Source organism: Dromiciops gliroides, chromosome 4, assembly GCF_019393635.1.
Source record: "Dromiciops gliroides isolate mDroGli1 chromosome 4, mDroGli1.pri, whole genome shotgun sequence".
In the NCBI taxonomy this organism is placed as follows: Eukaryota; Metazoa; Chordata; class Mammalia; order Microbiotheria; family Microbiotheriidae; genus Dromiciops; species Dromiciops gliroides.
The window spans coordinates 394,937,213-394,954,793 of record NC_057864.1 but is presented as its reverse complement, the minus strand read 5'-3'; the positions used below and the strand labels follow the sequence as shown (position 1 = coordinate 394,954,793).

The following is a 17,581-nucleotide window of genomic DNA, read 5'->3' as shown; positions in this document are numbered from 1 at the left end:
CAATCATAGACTAACCCTCTCCAAGCTAAACATTCATATTCAACAAAAGTGGAAGCTCCAAGGCAAGATTACTATCAGGAACTTCAATATCAAAAGATTAGAGCACTTCCATGGATGAAGTTTATTGCCCACCTGCAGAGAAAACTAGTTAAACACAAAACAATAGCAGAGGAAAAAAAAAGGAGTGGTCAGCTTTCAGAGATATGATGTATGGCATGACATTTGATCATCTGGTCCAGAATACTCACAAACATTAGGATTAGATTGATGAAAATGGTGGGGAATTTAGAAGCTACTAAACAAAAAAGTGAGAAATCTTCAGGGTTTACTAGTAGGATGTTGACCTATTTCTAAGAAGGTAGTTTTTATCTTCATCAAAAGTAAAGTGCAAGTGAAACTTAGATATATGAAGGATTCTTGGATGAGTAATAAGGTAAATGAGATTTGGTTTTATTCTGATAGCAACAGTTCAAAGTACTTCTACAATGCCCTGAAGATCATTTATGGGCCAAAGACCTCTGGTGCACCTCAACTACTCAGTATGCTGATAGAGTCACATTAGTAAATAAGTACAGGAACTGGACAAATGGGTTGAACAGTTCCATAGCGTTCTCAACAGACCATCATCAACCAATGTTGAAGCCGTTGAACATATAAGATTAAAGACAATCCTTCTGTATCCAAGCATCCAAATGAAGAAAAGATATTGAAGGCTATTAGGATCCTCTATTGTGGTAAAGCACCTGGTGCTGATTCCATCCTAGAAGAGATCTACACTGCTCATTTAGAAGTTGACTGAAATTTTCTGGGTTATATGGCAAGAGGAGGTTCTCTCCAAGGAGATCCCCACTGTCAATCTCTATAAAGAAAAAGGGAAAAAGTTGTCCTGTGACAATCACAGTAGGGTCTCTTTCAGTCATTGTTGGCAATATTCTTGTCAGAGTCCTCTTTAATTAGCTAATCCTTCACCTGGAAGATGGTCATCTCCTTGAGAGCAAGTGTGGCTTCAGAAAGGGCCAAAGAGTGGTCAACATGGTGTTTGTTACTCTACAACTCCAGGAGAAATTCCAGGAGCAGAACAGATGACTATTCAAACATTTGCCAACCTAACCAAAGCCTTTGATACTATCAGTCATGAGAGCTTATGGAAGATCATGGTGAAATTTGGTTACCTGGAGGAATTCATTAGTGTTTTACACCCATTTATTGATGGTTTGGTTGCAAAAAGAACAATGCTCTCATGGTTTCTCAGTCATGAACAGAATGAAACAGGGTTCTGTGCTTGCTCCTATCCATTTTGGCATGATGGTTTCAATAATATTCTCAGATCCTTCAATGAGGATGAAAACAGCATTAGTCAACTGCTTCACTGATGGTAAATTATTTAACTTGAAAAGGCTACAAGCCAAGAATAAAGTGAAAGGAGAGTTAGTATATAAATTTTTGTTTTAATATAATTGTGTAATCAGTCTATCCTCTGAGGTTGAGATTCATACAGAGTATGGATCAATTCTCTACCACTTGTGTTAATTTTGCCCTGACAATTAAGACCAGAAAACAGTTTTTCCACTAGTCAACACCACACCATCCATATTATACAGCAAATGGAGAAATTTTGAATGACATGGATAAGTTTTCTTACCTTGGCAGTTTTTTTTTTCCAGAGATGTACATATAAATGATGAGGTTGATGCATGCATTGCCAGAGTTAGCTCAGTATTTGGGAGGCTTTAAAAGAAAGTGTGGGGGAGAAGAGGTATTAGGCTGCCTACCAAACTGAAGATCTACAGGACCATTGTGCTGACTTCATTGATGTATATCTTTGGAAACCTGGAAAGTCTATTAATGCCATGACAGAAAATTGACCCACTTCCATCTGAATTGTCATAGGAATATTCTGGAGATTGGTTGGCAAGATAAAGTCCTCTGTGGTCATTACACTCAGGTTCTCTCTCAAACTGAACTGCCAAGCATTCAAACTCTAGTGTAGAGAGTACAGTTCTGATAGGTTGACCATGTAGTCTGAATGTCAAACATACATTTAACTAAAAGACTATTTTATGAAGAACTCACAAGTGGCAAGTGCTCACATGGAGGTCAGAAGAAGCAATACAAGAACACTCTTAAGGTCCCTCTGAAGGACTTTGGTATTGATTGTGAGATTATGGGAGATGGTAGAATAAGACCACACATCATGGTGTATTCACATCAAAGAAGGTGCTGTGCTCTATGAGCAAAGCAGAATGACAATATTTCAAAACATATGTAAGATGCACAAATCCAAAGACATCTCCATCTCCAGTGTTCAAACAGACTATTTGTGCCTGACCTGTGGTAAAGCCTTATGAGCTTGTACTATTCTTTTATTTCCCCAAAGGGCCAAGTTTGGGATATTATCTAATATCTCTTCATTTGAGTTATGTGTTATCTTTATAATTTAGTTACATTCGCTTTTGATTTTTAGTTGTTATTTTCATTACTGTGTATATTATTGTCTTGGCTCTGTTTACTTCACTCTGCATCAGTTCTTATAGATCTTTTCATATTTTTATGTATTCATTACATACATAATTTCTTATACCACTGCAATAGTCTGCTACATTGGTGTACCACAATTTGCTTAGCCATACCCCAATTGATGGGTATCTACTTTGTTTCAGAAATAGTGCTGTTATAAATATTTTGCTATATATGGGGACAATCTCTTTATTGATAGTTTCATTGGTGTTTAAGCCCAATAATGGAATCACTATTTCAAAGGGTATGGGCATTTTTGTCACATTATTTCCACAATTCCAAGTTGCTTTCTAAATGGTTTTACCATTCTTTGGCTCTCTTAATAATGTATCCTTATGCTGATCACACTCCTTCCATCATTGATTATTGTAATTTTGCACCATTTTGGGGACAATTCGTAGGGTATGAGTGAAACCTGATCTGTTTTCATTTGCATTTCTTTTATTATTGGTATTCTGAATGATTCTTTCATGTGGTTGTGAAAACATTGCAATTCTGCTTTTGAGAAAGATTTAAAAATATCCTTTGAATTCTCATTTATGGGGGGAGTGGTTAATACATATGACTATTACTCATGTACTATACTATATATGACTATTAATATATATGACTATATATTGCATATATATGCACACATATAAAATTATTTATATATATTGGAAATTAAATATGTATTTCAAAAATTTATTACAGATATATTTTTCAATTCAATCACTTTCCTTTTTATATGCATTAATTTTGTTTTTGCATAATATTTTGTTTTAAGTAATCAAAACTATTTATTTTCTCTTTTATAATTGCCTCTATATGTTGTTTGGTTAATAATACATTTCCTACCTATAACTATAAGAAGTATATGATCTGGGGCAGCTAGGTGGTGCACTGTATAAAGCACTGGCCCTGGATTCAGGAGGACCTGAGTTCAAAGCCAGCCTCAGACACTTGACACTTATTAGCTGTGTGACCCCGGGCAAGTCACTTAACCCCCATTGCCCCACAAAAAAAAAAAGAAAAAAAGAAGTATATGATCGGTTTTTCTTCTTTTTTATTATGTGCTTTAATATTAAGGTTACAAATCCATTTATAAATATGATGTAAGATATTGGTGTAAGCCTAATTTCTTTATAGTTTTCCTAGCAGTTTTAATCAAATAAGGAGTTTTCTCTAGGTAATTGATATTTTTCACTTTATCAAACAACAGGTTTTTGAATTCTATTGTTTCTTATTATCCCTTGTCTAATCTGTCCCACTAGTCTATCTGTATGTTTTTTTTTATTGTTTTGTTTTGCCTTTTTTTTTTTTTTTTGCAGGGAAATGAGGGTTAAGTGACTTGCCCAGGTTCACACAGCTAGTAAGTGTCACGTGTCTGAGGCTGAATTTGAACTCAGGTCCTCCTGAATCCAGGGCTGGTGCTTTATCCAGTGTGCCACCTAGCTGCCCCTATCTGTATGTTTTAACCAATAGGAAATAGTTTTGATGACTGCTGATTTATAAATACAGTTTGAGGTCTAGAAGTGTTAATGTCAATTCTCCCTCATCTCTACTTCTCATTACTCTTTTGATATTCTAGATATTTTGTTATTACAAATGAATTTTGTTATAATTTTTTATCAGATTATATAATGTATTCCTTTGGTAATTTGATTTTTATAACATTAAAAGTGCAAATTAATTTTTGTAGTATTGTAGTTTTTATTATTATATTGACATATTTAAAATTATTATATTCATATAACTTATCCATGAGCACTGAATATTCCTTTGGTTATTTAAATTGTTCTTTATTTCTTTAAGAAGCATTTTGTGATTGAATCCGTAATTGTTTTTTGTGTGCTTTGGTAAGCCAACTACCAGATAGCTTATGTATTTTATAGTTATGTTGAATGGGGTTTCTCTTTCTATTATTGCTTCTTGTCTTTTGTTATTTATTATATGGAAATGCAATTTATTTTTTCTTTGTTTCGATCTTAATACTATTTTATTTTTTCCAGTTACATGCAATGGCAGCTTTCAACACTCATTTTTATAAGATTTTGAGCTAAAAATCTCCCTCCCTTCCTCTCTTCTCTCCCCCCCACCCCAAGAAACAACCAATATGATACAGGCTATATAGGTATGATCATGTCAAACACATCTCCACATCAGTCATGTTGTGCAAGAAGAATCAGAACAAAAGGAAAAATCTCAAGACAGAAAAAAACCCAAAAAGTTAACTCCCTGGCATTCTGTATATTTTGTAGTTATTTCAATTGGAAAAATATTATTTGGAGCTAAGATCAAGCTGGGAAATCTTACTTTTGTTTCAAGATTAGGTACTATTATAAAGTAATAAGCCTCATTTTGTTACATGGCTCATAAACTGGCTCAGAAATAAATTCTAAGTTGGAGCAGCAAAAATGTCTCATATAACAATAACATCATTTTTTCTTCATGTGTCCTATGGAATTGTCTTGGATCATTGTATTGCTGAGAAGAGCCAAGTCTATCACAGCTTATCATCATACAATATTGTTATTACTATGAACAATATTCTCCTGGTTCTGCTTCACTCAGGATTAGTTCACTTAAGTTGTTCCTAGTATTTTTGAAATCTGATAATCATTTCTTAGAGCACAATAGTATTCCATTACATTCATTCACCACAACTTGGTCAGTTATGGGACAGGTATTTATTTCCTACACACAAATGCAATGGTTAACAAAAAGGGTTGTAATAAGCCAAGCAAATTGGTTGAGACTTAAAATCATAAAAGATAGGGAACTTACCATTAGATTTGAAAAATTGATGCTTCTTGTTTTCATATAATATTTGTTTCCAAATATATGTTGGCCTGCTACCCACAAAATCTTCTATTTACATAATTCCAGAACTAAAGAATTTGAGAAATGGATGACATTTTAGTGACCACTATTCTAACCTATGTTCAAAAGAAATCTTTTTAATATCCGGGAAAAGTCATCCTGTTGTGTGCGAAGACCCAGTAGTAGGGGGGAATCGCCACTACCTCTGGATTTTTGAACAGCTGTAATTGTCAGGAAATTTTAATTTAAAACAATCTCAAATTTGCATCTTTGCAACCATGTTTTTTGGTTCTCCTTTCTGATGCCAAATGGAAAATATCTAATGCTTCTTTCATGACAGGCTTTCGTTGTTGTTGTTTTTGGTGGGCCAAAGAGAGTTAAGTGACTTGCCCAAAGTCACACAGCTGGTAAGTGTCAAGTGTCTGAGGCCAGATTTTAACTCAGGTCCTTCTGAATTCAGGGCTGGTGCTTTATCCACTGCACCACCTGGCTCCTCCACATGACAGGCTTTCAAATACTTGAACACAGTTATCATGTTTCTCCTAAGTCTTCTCTTCTCCAGGCTAAACATCTCTAGTTTCTTCAATCAGCCCTCATGTGGCAATGAATCAAGACCCTTTGCCACTCTGGCTCTCTTTCTCTCAACACTATGCAGCTCATCATTGTCTTTCTTAATCTCTGGTACTGAACTGAACACAATACTTCAGATGAAGTCTGACAAGGATGCAGTATTGAGAGATGATTTTTCTATTCCTGTAATTTAAGATTTCTCTCTTAATGAAGTCCAGGACCACATAAGCCTTTTTGTCTGCCTCATTAATTTTTGTCTCATATTAAGCTTGAGTCCAATAAAATTGTCAGAAGATTGGTTGTCTCACCATGACTACCCCTTCTCATACTTGTGAAATTGAATCTTGACTGAGTTGTTGGAGATTAGAACCCTTATCAGGTATATTTGATACTAAGGTTTTTTTTTTCTTCCCCAAATTGAGTTTTTCTTCTTATCCTAGCTGTATTGCACTTGTGAAAAAGGCTTTACAATGTTATGTAATTGAAAGATCCATTTGCTCTTTTGTGATCTTCTATATCCCTTATTTGGTAGAGAATTCTTACAGTAGCTTTGTTGTAAGATATAGCTTCATCTATTTTCCTATGTGAAAAGATGTGACATGTTTAGTTTGCGTGTTCTTTTGGAATTAATTGTGATATGTAGTATTAAGCTGCTGGTCCAAATCTTTTTTTTTCCTCACCAAAGGGCTTTCCAGTTTTTCTATTTCCTTATCAAAGAGGGAGTTCTTCTTTAAGTAGTTTACATTCTTAGGATTATTGATTATTGGGTAATTGAGTTAGATGGATTTTTATTCTTGCTTATCTAGTCTGTTCTGATAAAACTGTTGCATTATATTGTTTTTTAACTGGGGACCTAAAAATGCTATTTCTATTTCATTCCTTCCTGTTCCCCCTGCCACATGTCTCTTGAGATTCGAAATACTTTTTTCTTCCAAATGAATTTAGTTCAGCTCTATAAGGTAAGATATTGTAAATATGATTATTATAAAATTAAGTCTGTAATTTTATTTAGAGTATCCATGTTTAATATTATGTCAGAGCCTAACCAAAAGCAGTGAATATTTTTGCAATTATTCATTATTATTTCTTTAAAAATAATTTTGTTTTTGTACTTACGTGTCCTGAGTGCATCTTGGTAGATTGATTCCCCAATATTTTATGCATTTCATTATTATTTTGTGTAGAATTTACTTTTTTCTTATTACTTATGAATTTTGGTATTGTGGAAGGTGGCTGGGACAGAAACAACAGCACTAACTTCTTCTTCTTCTTCTTCTTCTTCTTCTTCTTCTTCATCTTCTTCTTCTCCTCCTCCTCCTCCTCCTCCTCCTCCTCCTCCTCCTCCCCCTTCTCCTTCTCCTCCTTCTCCTCCTCCTCCTTCTCCTCCTCCTCCTCCTCCTCCTCCTCCTCCTCCTCCTCCTCCTCCTCCTCCTCCTGCTTCTGCTTCTTCTGCTCTTAGCCCAGAGATAGGAAGTGGGTTGCACAACTAGTCAAAAAGAAAATCCAGCAGACCCTGAGTGAAACTGCATACAAGACCCTGTGTCTTTACCTATTACACAGTTCCAGTTTGCAATTTTAGGGTGGAGATGAATGCTTGTGATCACTCACAAAGGAGCAGGGGGCATTGGCGTAGTTCCAAGGCAGAGAGGAAGACTAGTGTTTGTGTCTGTAGGAGAGCAGAGACTCTGATCACAGTTCTAATGTGGAGAAAAGTGCATGTGTTCACTCATAAGGGAGCACCAACTCTGGTCACCATTCCACATTTCCATGAGTGCTAGCAGTTGTGGCTACAGGGGAAAAATTTTACCTTCCTGGATAAAGACCAGAGCATAGAACAAGAGAGCAGTGATCATATTTCTTCCCAAATCACATCACCTTGGAAACATAAAAAACTTGAGAAAATGCCTCTCTACCCCCAGGGGAGCAGAGCCCAACTTTACCATAAAGTTTAAAGTAAAAAAAAAACCTTAGAAAAGTGAGCAAAAATAAGAACAAAAACAATTTGACCATAAAACTAATATAATGGCAAGAAAGATCAAGAAACAGAAGAAGACAACAAAATGAAAACAGTTAAAGCAAAGCCTAAAAGGGAAAATACTAATTGGATATAAGCCCAAGAAGAATTCCTAGAAGATTTAAAGAAAGAAATGAGAGTGATAGGGCAAAAATTGGGGGGGGGGTAGGATTGAGAGTGAGGCCAGAAAGTTATGAAAGGAGAATTAACAGTTTGGTAAAAGAAGCATAAAAACACCAAAGAAAATAACACTTTAAAAAACAGAATTAAAAATCAAAACCAAAACCAAAACCAAACCAGAATTGGTCTGATGGTAAAAGGGGCACAAAAATTCACTAAAGGAAAGAACTCCTTAAAAAGTAGAACTGGCCAAATGGAAAAGGAGGTACAAAAGTTTACTGAAGAAAACAATTCCTTAAAAATTAGAATTGAGGGGCAGCTAGGTGGCGCAGTGGATAGAGGACCGGCCCTGGAATCAGGAGTACCTGAGTTCAAATCCGGCCTCAGACACTTAACACTTACTAGCTATGTGACCCTGGGCAAGTCACTTAACCCCAATTGCCTCACTAAAAAAAAAAATTAGAATTGAACAAGGGGAAGCTAATGATCCCATGAGACACCAAAAATCAATAAAAACAAAGTCAAAATAATGATAAAAATAGAAAATGTGAAATTTCTCATCAGAAAAACAAACACTTTAAAATAGATCAAGGAGAGATAATTTAAGAATTATTAGACTACCTAAAAACTATGAGAAAAAAGAGCCTAGCCATCATATTTCAAGAAATTTTAAGAAAACTGTTCTGATATCTTAGATCCAGAGCATAAAATAGAAATGGAAAGGATCCACTGATCATTTCCTGAAAGAGATCTTAAAATGAAAACTCCCAGGAATATTATAGACAAATTTCAGTGGTCCTAGGTCAAAGAGACAATATCATAAGCAGTCAGTAATAAATACTTTAATTATCATGGGTCCACAGTTAGTTTCACATAAGATTTAGCAGAGTCCATGTTAAAGGACAAGAGAGCTTGGAATATGATATTCTACAAGGGAAGGATCTACGATTACAACCAAGGATCACTACCAGCAAAACTGAGTAATATCCTTCACAGGAAAAATGGATAAATAATGAAATAGGGGACTTTTAAGCATACCTAATGAACAGACCAGAGCTGAATAGAAAATTTGACATTAAAACACATGACTTAAGAGAGTATCAGAAGATAAATATGAAAGAGAAATCATAAAGTACTCAATAAAGTCAAACTGTTTATGTCCAACATAGGAAGATAATGCCTGTATCTTCTAAGAACTTTATCATTATTAGGGCAGCTTGAAGGAATCTACATAGAGAGAGGACATGGGTATGAGTTGATTATGTTGCAGTGATATAAATATAATAATAAAATGAGGAAGAGGGATGCACTGGAAAAAACGGCAAGGGAGAGAAAAAATAAGGAAAATTATCTCACATAAAAAAGGCATGCAAGAAAGAGTTTTTATTGTGGAGTTGAAAATCAGGGGGTGGGGAATGCTTGTACCTTATTCTCATCAAAATTCATTCAAAGGGTGAATAATACACATTTCCTTTTTTTTAAAATACAAGATTACTAGATTGGGATATCAAGGAAATACTATAGATTTAAATTCTCTAGGTTTTTTTTTAACAAATTCTTTGGAAGTTTTTGTTGATTCTATCAAATATGGACTAAAATTATGGATTCTTTGGGGGCAAGGCAATTTTTGTCTTTCTTTGTATTTTTAGTGTTTACCACAGTGCCTAATGGTAGCAGGCACTTAATACATGCATAATGATTTTGATTTGATGAAGTAGTAGTACAATAAGGTGGATTTTGAAATGAATAAAGGAATGGACTAAAAGAGTAGTCACTAACAGTTTTATGGTTTGCTCTAAAGTATCTTTGTCTTTCTGCTATTTAATATTTTTATTAGTGGTGAGTCATTGGTAAAGACATGATATATTTATCAATTTTGTAGATCACACAAAGACAGGAAGGGATAATTAAGATACTGTACAATAAAATCAGGATCATCAAAAGGTAGGATGTTGGATTGGATCAAATAATATGGTCTTTCAAAGGGATAACTATACAATCTTACAAATGGCTAGAACTATCACATGCTTCTATGGTCATTTTAATGCTATTCAAATTACAAAATGGCATAGAAAGCACTAGACTGAATTTTGTCTGAAATAGACCTTAGGGTTCTGGTGGACTGTAACCTTATTATTTGTCAGCAGTGTAATTTGAATTAACTGGTAATTAGTTCATTTAATAGGTATCAAAACTAATGTGATGTTCGGCTATGGTAAGAGAAAGATAGCACAGGATTAGGAGGTGATAGTCTCTTTATACTTTGCCCTGATCATACCAAAACTGGATTATTATGTTCCATGATAAGTGTCATAATTTAATAGAGGACATAAATAAGTTGGAGAATATTTACACAAGGGTTACCAAGACTATATGACATTAATTTGTGCCATGTAAAGATCAATTAAAGAGACTGTGAATATTTTGCCAGGAGAAGAAAACTCCCAATGGAGGCATTATAATTATCAAGTATTTGAAAGGCTGTCATATGGTTGAGGGATAGGGCAAAAGTAGGAATAGTGGGTATAAGCTACAGAGAAGCAGATTTAGACATGATATAAGAAAAAAATTCCTAATAATTACAACTCTCCAAAATTAAATGATTTGCATTGGGAGGTAGCATGGTGTCCCTCATAAATAAAGGAATGAAAATGCATTTTTAAAGCTTGATTACTATGCACCAAGAACTATGCTAAGCACTGAGGATACAAATCCAATGGCAATATGGTCACTGCCCTCAAAGAGCCTATAATATAATGAGGAGGAAGACAAAACCTTAAGAGGAATGCCAATGGTAGCCAGGGACAGGAGTTTACTATTATAATAGACTTATCTAGAGCTATAATAGAATGAAGTCATATAGTCAAACCTCATTTCATGAGGAGGAAACTGAGATTTAGACAGGCTAAATGATTTGCTCACCACTATTTGCACAAAAAGTAAGCATCAGAGGCAGAATTTGAATCTTAATCCTCTGACTCCAGAGCCAAAGCCCTTTTTCACTATATTGTACTGCCTCCCATCACAAGGATGTGACTTACTGCAAAAGGCATCCTTTTAAAAAGCAATGATGACAAGGGCAGGTTGGTGGCACAGTGGATGAAGCACCAGCCCTGGATTCAGGACTTCAAATCCAGTCTCAGACACTTGACACTTACTAGCTGTGTGACCTTGGGCAAGTCACTCAACCCTCATTGCCCCACTAAAAAAAAGTAATGATAGCAGTGATTCCATTATTGTGACTAAAGAAGTAGCAAGTAGGGGAGAGGGAAGTGAGGAAAGTTACATTTAGCAAGACTGATAAGATTGTTGAGGTATATAATTGAATGGGATATAAAGCATGGTTTGGGACAAATTATATGAAGTGAGTTAGGTGAGTTTGCACTCACATATACAATTCGAGGCAGCTTTCCCCAGTGAGAGAGTTCCAAGCAAAGTGAATTTGTTTCCGCAGCGCTTGCATGCAGGGGTTATGAATGTCTGGTTTAAGGGACACAGAAATAGAACAGTGATAGGATCAAAGGCTAGATGAAGAGCTGGATAAGATGTTAAAAATAGCATTGTCTGGGGATGGATAGATGTAGTGAGCTAGGTGAGTTTGCACTCATCTCTTCTCTTCTTAACATATAATTCCTCAATGACATTTTATTCTTGTTTTTTTTTGAAAATGTTTATATGGTGCAGATTGCTCACATTCACCAAATATCTCTTCATTGCCCTATGAATTAGTCATTTTTTTTTAAATTTGTGTTCCATTTCTCATTGTAATGTGACAAAAATGATATAGAATGTTGAATGTATTTAAAATATGGACTGTTGTTGTCATGGGAAGTTGGGGATCATTAAATAAGCCTTTTCAATTTGCCAAAGGCAACCCAACATACTTTCCTCCTTATATTCAACTCTGGGCCCAACTTACTGTTTTTCTGTCTACTGTCTTTTCCAGATAGTGCTATATATTGTTGATTCAAATGCGTATGGTAATCTGGACAAGAGACATTCTTCATCTACTTGGCCTTTTGCTTTGTAAATGGTCAGGTCAAACTCTTGAATCATTAGAAATTCCTTCCAGAAGGTCCTGAATTAATCTGAGGCTTGATACAATCAATATATTTTATACACAAACAGAAGCATCTGGAGAATCTTACCATCCAATGGGATTCTTCTTCAACTTGGACTCAGTTCTGGATGTCTGCAATCACTGTGGGTATACATATCCCTATTTTATGCTTCACCCAATGTTTATAATAATAGATCATTGAATAGAGTTGTTTTATTATTTAAAGAATTTTGAATGATTTTAATGTTTGGATTGGACAAATTTTGGAAACGATAACCATAAGGTTGTTCTTTGTTTTACTGCATCATATACTTTTTTTATAAGCACAGCAAGATTTTTTCTTTGCATCTTTTAGCTAATTGTTTGTTAATAATAATAATAAACATTTTTATTTATAGTTTCAAGTACCAAATTTTATCACTCCTTCCTTCTCTCCCTCCCCTCCCTGAAGTGGTAAGCAATCAGATGTGGGTTACACATGTGCAATTATGTAAAATATTACCATATTAGTCATTTTGTACATGAAAATTTGAATTAAAAATGAAAGTGAAAATAATAAACTTCAGTCTTTGTTCAATCAATATCAGTTTTTTCTTTGAAGGTAGGTAGTATTCTTTATCCTTAGTCCCTTGAGATTGTCTTGGATCATTGTATTGCTAACAATAGTCAAGCCATTCACAGTTCTTCATCAAACAATATTGCTGGCTCTGCGCACATTGTTCTCTTGGCTCTGCTCACTCCACCATACATCAGTTCATACAAGTCCTTCCAGGCCTTTCTGAAATCATTCTGCTTGTAATTTCTTATAGGACAATAATATTCCATCACCATCATATACCGTAGCTTGTTTAGCTATTCTCCAATTGATGGATATTCCTTTGATTTCCAATTCTTCGCCACCACAAAAGAGCCTCTAAAATATTTTTGTACAAATAGATCTTTTTCTCTTTTGGGGGATGTATTTGGGATATAAACCTAGCAGTGGTATTTCAGGGTCAAAGGGTATGCACAGTTCTATAGCCCTTTGGGCATAGTTCCAAATTGCTCTCCACAATGGTTGGATCTTTTCACAATGCCACCAACAATGAATTAGCATCCTAGTTTTCCCACATCCCCTCCAATAGCCAACATTTTCCTTTTTTGTTGTCTTTGCCACTCTGATAGGTATGGGGTGATACCTTGGAATTGTTTTAATTTGCATTTCCTGATCAGTAGTGATCTAGAAATGATTCATTTAGAAAACACTTAAATTAGTAATCCTCTAGTAAATTCCAACTCCAATTCCTGGTAATGGCATGGAAGAAACCTTGTTTATTTATTTATTTTGTTTGTTTTTTTGTTTTTAAAGTATGCCAACAGAGCACTCCTACCACTTTGGAAAGTACTACAAAAGTTGGAAAAATCTTTAAGCAGCAATTGGACAGTGGAAAAATATTAAAGGATCAATCTAAGTTTGGGGAAACATCTTCAGAAAACTGATATTTAGGAAATAAATATTTCATGTGGCAGCAACTCAACAAGGCTTTCTATCAAGCCATTGAGAGACTGAAATATGCATTGGTGGAGACTATGCTCTTTTTAAGGAAATTGTGGGGCAGCTAGGTGGCGCAGTGGATAGAGCACCGGCCCTGGAGTCAGGAGTACCTGAGTTCAAATCCGGCCTCAGACACTTAACACTTACTAGCTGTGTGACCCTGGGCAAGTCACTTAACCCCAATTGCCTCACTAAAAAAAAAAAAAAAAAAGGAAATTGTAGGTTCTTGAAATACCTACGAATTGTGGAAACAGGTAGACATAACTGGAAGGATCAGATTTACTTTGACTTTTTAAAACTTCTTTGGGACAGAAAATTTACTTAGAATCCTTTTCTGTATACATAGGGATCATACATCATGCTGTTCATCTGGAAATAGGAGGAGGGCAAGATACATAACTAACAAGTCTTAGGGAAAAGTCTTATGGTATTGAGGAAAGTCAGAATAGAGCCTGTGGTACATTTGCCATGGCATTGATGGAAAATTCTCAGAAATCTCCGAAATGCAAGTCGCTCACAGGCTTTTTGAGTTTCTATTTTTCTTTCAATAGCATGAAATGTTAGCAAAAGTCACATCTAATGGTAAATTATATGAAGGAACATGTCTGGGAGATATTGATATTCCAGCTTATTTTCCTTCTGTCATCTTGCACTGTCAAGATAGGTGTGGCTACTGAAATGTTGGATGAATCTCCTGAGAAGCAACATAGTAATATCTTTTCTTTTCGGATGTAGTTCAGGTATCATCTTCTAAATGAAGCTTTTCATGATCCTTCAACTACTAGTGTCCTCCCCCCAAACCTACCTTGTACTGAACTGTTTTGTATATATGTGTTTAAATATACACATGTGTGTATATATATAAATATATTAACATCATTCATGCTATGTGTATATTTTATATGTATTTGCTATCTGATAAGTTCATTAAGAGTAGCGTTTGTTCTATTTTTATTTGTATTACCAGCACCTAGCAAAGGCTCTGGCACATAGTAGGTTCTTAATAAGTGTTGTTGATTGTTGTGTACTTAAAATTATTACTTAAAATCATTCTATAAATTTCAGCTCTAAATAGAGCTGAGATCTGCAAAATGGTATCACACCATGCAACATGTAATGAAAAGTCAGGAAATTTGAGACAGAGATAAAAGCACATCAAAGGCCTAGAAACTTGTCTGATTTAAATTCTGCTGTAACTTGTGGGCTATAGTCAAGGTTAGACTTTGGGAAAAATGGATGGTTTGTCACAGGTACCCTTGATATTTAATGTGATCAAGATGAAGTTTCATGATGAATTAAAGAATCTATGACTTGACCTCACCTCAAGTAAGTGATAAAATTCTATAGCCTGATAACAACCAGGTGGGAATGTGTCTGTCTCAGTTGATCAAAGAGTCAAATGCATTCCTACAATGTGCGGAAAAAGGCCTTGAATAATTCAGATGTCTCTGATAAACCACTGGATGCACTAGAGTCACTTTGAAAAGGAAGAGTGTTTGGATTGATTGAGGAAACTTGGTTATGCCCCATGGGTCTTCTGTAAAATAGTAGACCAGTGCAAAACTGAGAAAAGGAGTTTGTAGGTACCAGGGAATGAGGAAAGAAGAGTCAGACTAACCGCCCCCCCCCAGGGTGTTTAGAGATGAGGAGAGCATTTCAGCCTCAGCCTTGGCATCCATACCCCCTCCCTATTAATTGGAGGAACATCTTGTGAACTTTGGAAGTCTGGATGATATCCCATTTTCCCATCTGTGTCTTATCAACATCCCTGGAACTGATGTAGCCAAGGGCAGACTCGATACAGGTTCATCGTTCCACAAATGGTCCAGCAGATATAACCTCATGCCTGAGAAGAACATCTTATTGATTATTTTATTGGTATTGAGGAATCCAGCAAAAAGACTTCCAGAAGCTGTGAGCTGCTCCTTTAGCTAGATGTGATCTTTAAACTTGAGCCTAATTCTTCCTGGTGTCTATATGTAATTGTATGAGAGTCTCTTAGACTCTATATGTAATAAATTATGTAAGAATGTGTGACAGACTTTAGGGGAAATGTTTTATATCAGCTATTCTTATGGTTACATCTTAGCAAAATCTTTCTTTTTAAAAGCTAATCATCTGGCTGAATGATTAATAATAAGTTGATAATCATGGCAAAAAGTCCATTGTTGGGAGGTCATGAAGTGTGAGGTATGTGGCATTAGAAAAGATTGCTCCTTCTTCCCCATCCTACTATTCAGGGCTCTCGGTCAGGGTTCAGGAAATTATAGTGAAGGGCCAAATCGGTCTCTGTGGCTTAGACAGAGGCTGAGAATGATTTTTACATTTTAAAATAAGGTATAGTTATACTTAAAAATGTAAAAACTATCCTTAGCTTATAGGTATTAGAAAAGCAGGTAACAAGCCAGACATGGCCCTTGGATATTGTTTGCTAACCCCTGCTTTAGTTCATAATAACCTTGTTCTAAGGAGAGTCCAAATCATCAGTGCTAGTGTGAGGTGGGATAGTCACCTTAGAATATGTGCTATATACTAAAATCTAGGATTTCAATTGCGTTCCCTTCATTTACTAGTTTACTAATCTTGTCAAAGTTAGTCTGGAACGGTCTGCTCTTAATGAATCATGCTGTAATCACTACTTTCTTTTCTAGATGTTCACCCACCATCATGTTAATGATTTTTTCTAGTCCCCTCAACCTCCTTCCCTCACCCTGCAGGAACTGGAACTCAAGTCCGCTGACTTACTAGATGATAAACTCAGTGAGAGCCGGGATTGGGTCTTATTATCAAAGAACCATAGGATTCAGAGCTGGAAAGGACCTTAGATATCACTTAGTTCAATTCCTTTCATTTTAAGGATTATGAAACTGAAATCCCAAGCATGAGTGTGACTTACTCAAAGTCACTCAACTAGTAGGTAGCCACTCATGTAATAAGTGGCAGAGATAAAATTTGAACCCAGATTCTTAGACTCCAAATCTATTATATTTTATGATATACTCTGCTGCCCCTTAATCATTATATCTCTCCCAGATTCTATTACAGATGAGGTCTTTTCTAATGCCCCTAGTTGGCTAGAGCCTCCCAAATTGAAAAAAAAGGAAAGAATTACCTTATGTTTATTTTATATTTTCTTGTATGTGTACATATTATCTTCCTCTATAAAATGTAGACTCATTGAGGGTAAGGGCTATTTCAATGATGCCTCTGTATTCCAATTTTCTAGCATAATGCCTAGAATATAGTAGCTTATAAATATATGCTTCTTGCTTGATTGATCACAATGCTTTGCATTTAGTAGGTGTTTAATAAACAGCAATTAAATAAATGTGTACAGGTAACTTTGCACTCTTTATCTGTTCCCCTTCCTAAAAGGGATACTCCTGAATGAACTTAAATATTTGAAAATCTTTCCGTTATAATAGCAACAAAACCATATATATATATATATATATGCATACACACATATGTATGTATGTATATATGCATGTAAGTATATGTGTGTATATACACACATTACCCCAATTTCATTTTTATTGTTGTTCAGTCATTTTTTAGTCATGTCTGACTCTTTGTTATCCTATTTGGCAAATTTGACAAAGATACTGGCATGGTTTGCCATTTCCTTCTCTAGCTCATTTTACAGATGAATAAACTGAGGCAAACAAGGTTAAGCCCAGGGTTACACAGCTAGTAAGTGTCTAAGGCCAGATTTGAACATAGGAAGATGAATATTCCTAACTCTAGGCCTGGAACTCTATCTCTGTGCCATCTAGCTGCCCAACTTCACTTAACTTTATTTTGGAAATTGGCCAAATTACCAAAACTCTCTGTCCTCAAAATCTCAGCTCTTTAAACTCCTCGGTTCCAATCCTGAGTAATCGCTTGTTGGTACATCACCTGTGACCTCCTAGTTCTTTCCATTCTCTGTGACGCGTGTTAATTTTTTTAAAAAATGGACAAT

At 35.4% G+C, this 17,581-nt stretch overlaps 1 pseudogene; it reads right to left on the bottom strand.

Moving 5' to 3' along the window:
- Window positions 1-716: 716 nt before the first annotated feature.
- LOC122755159 overlaps window positions 717-17,581 on the bottom strand; it is a 33,249-nt pseudogene continuing 16,384 nt past the window's right edge.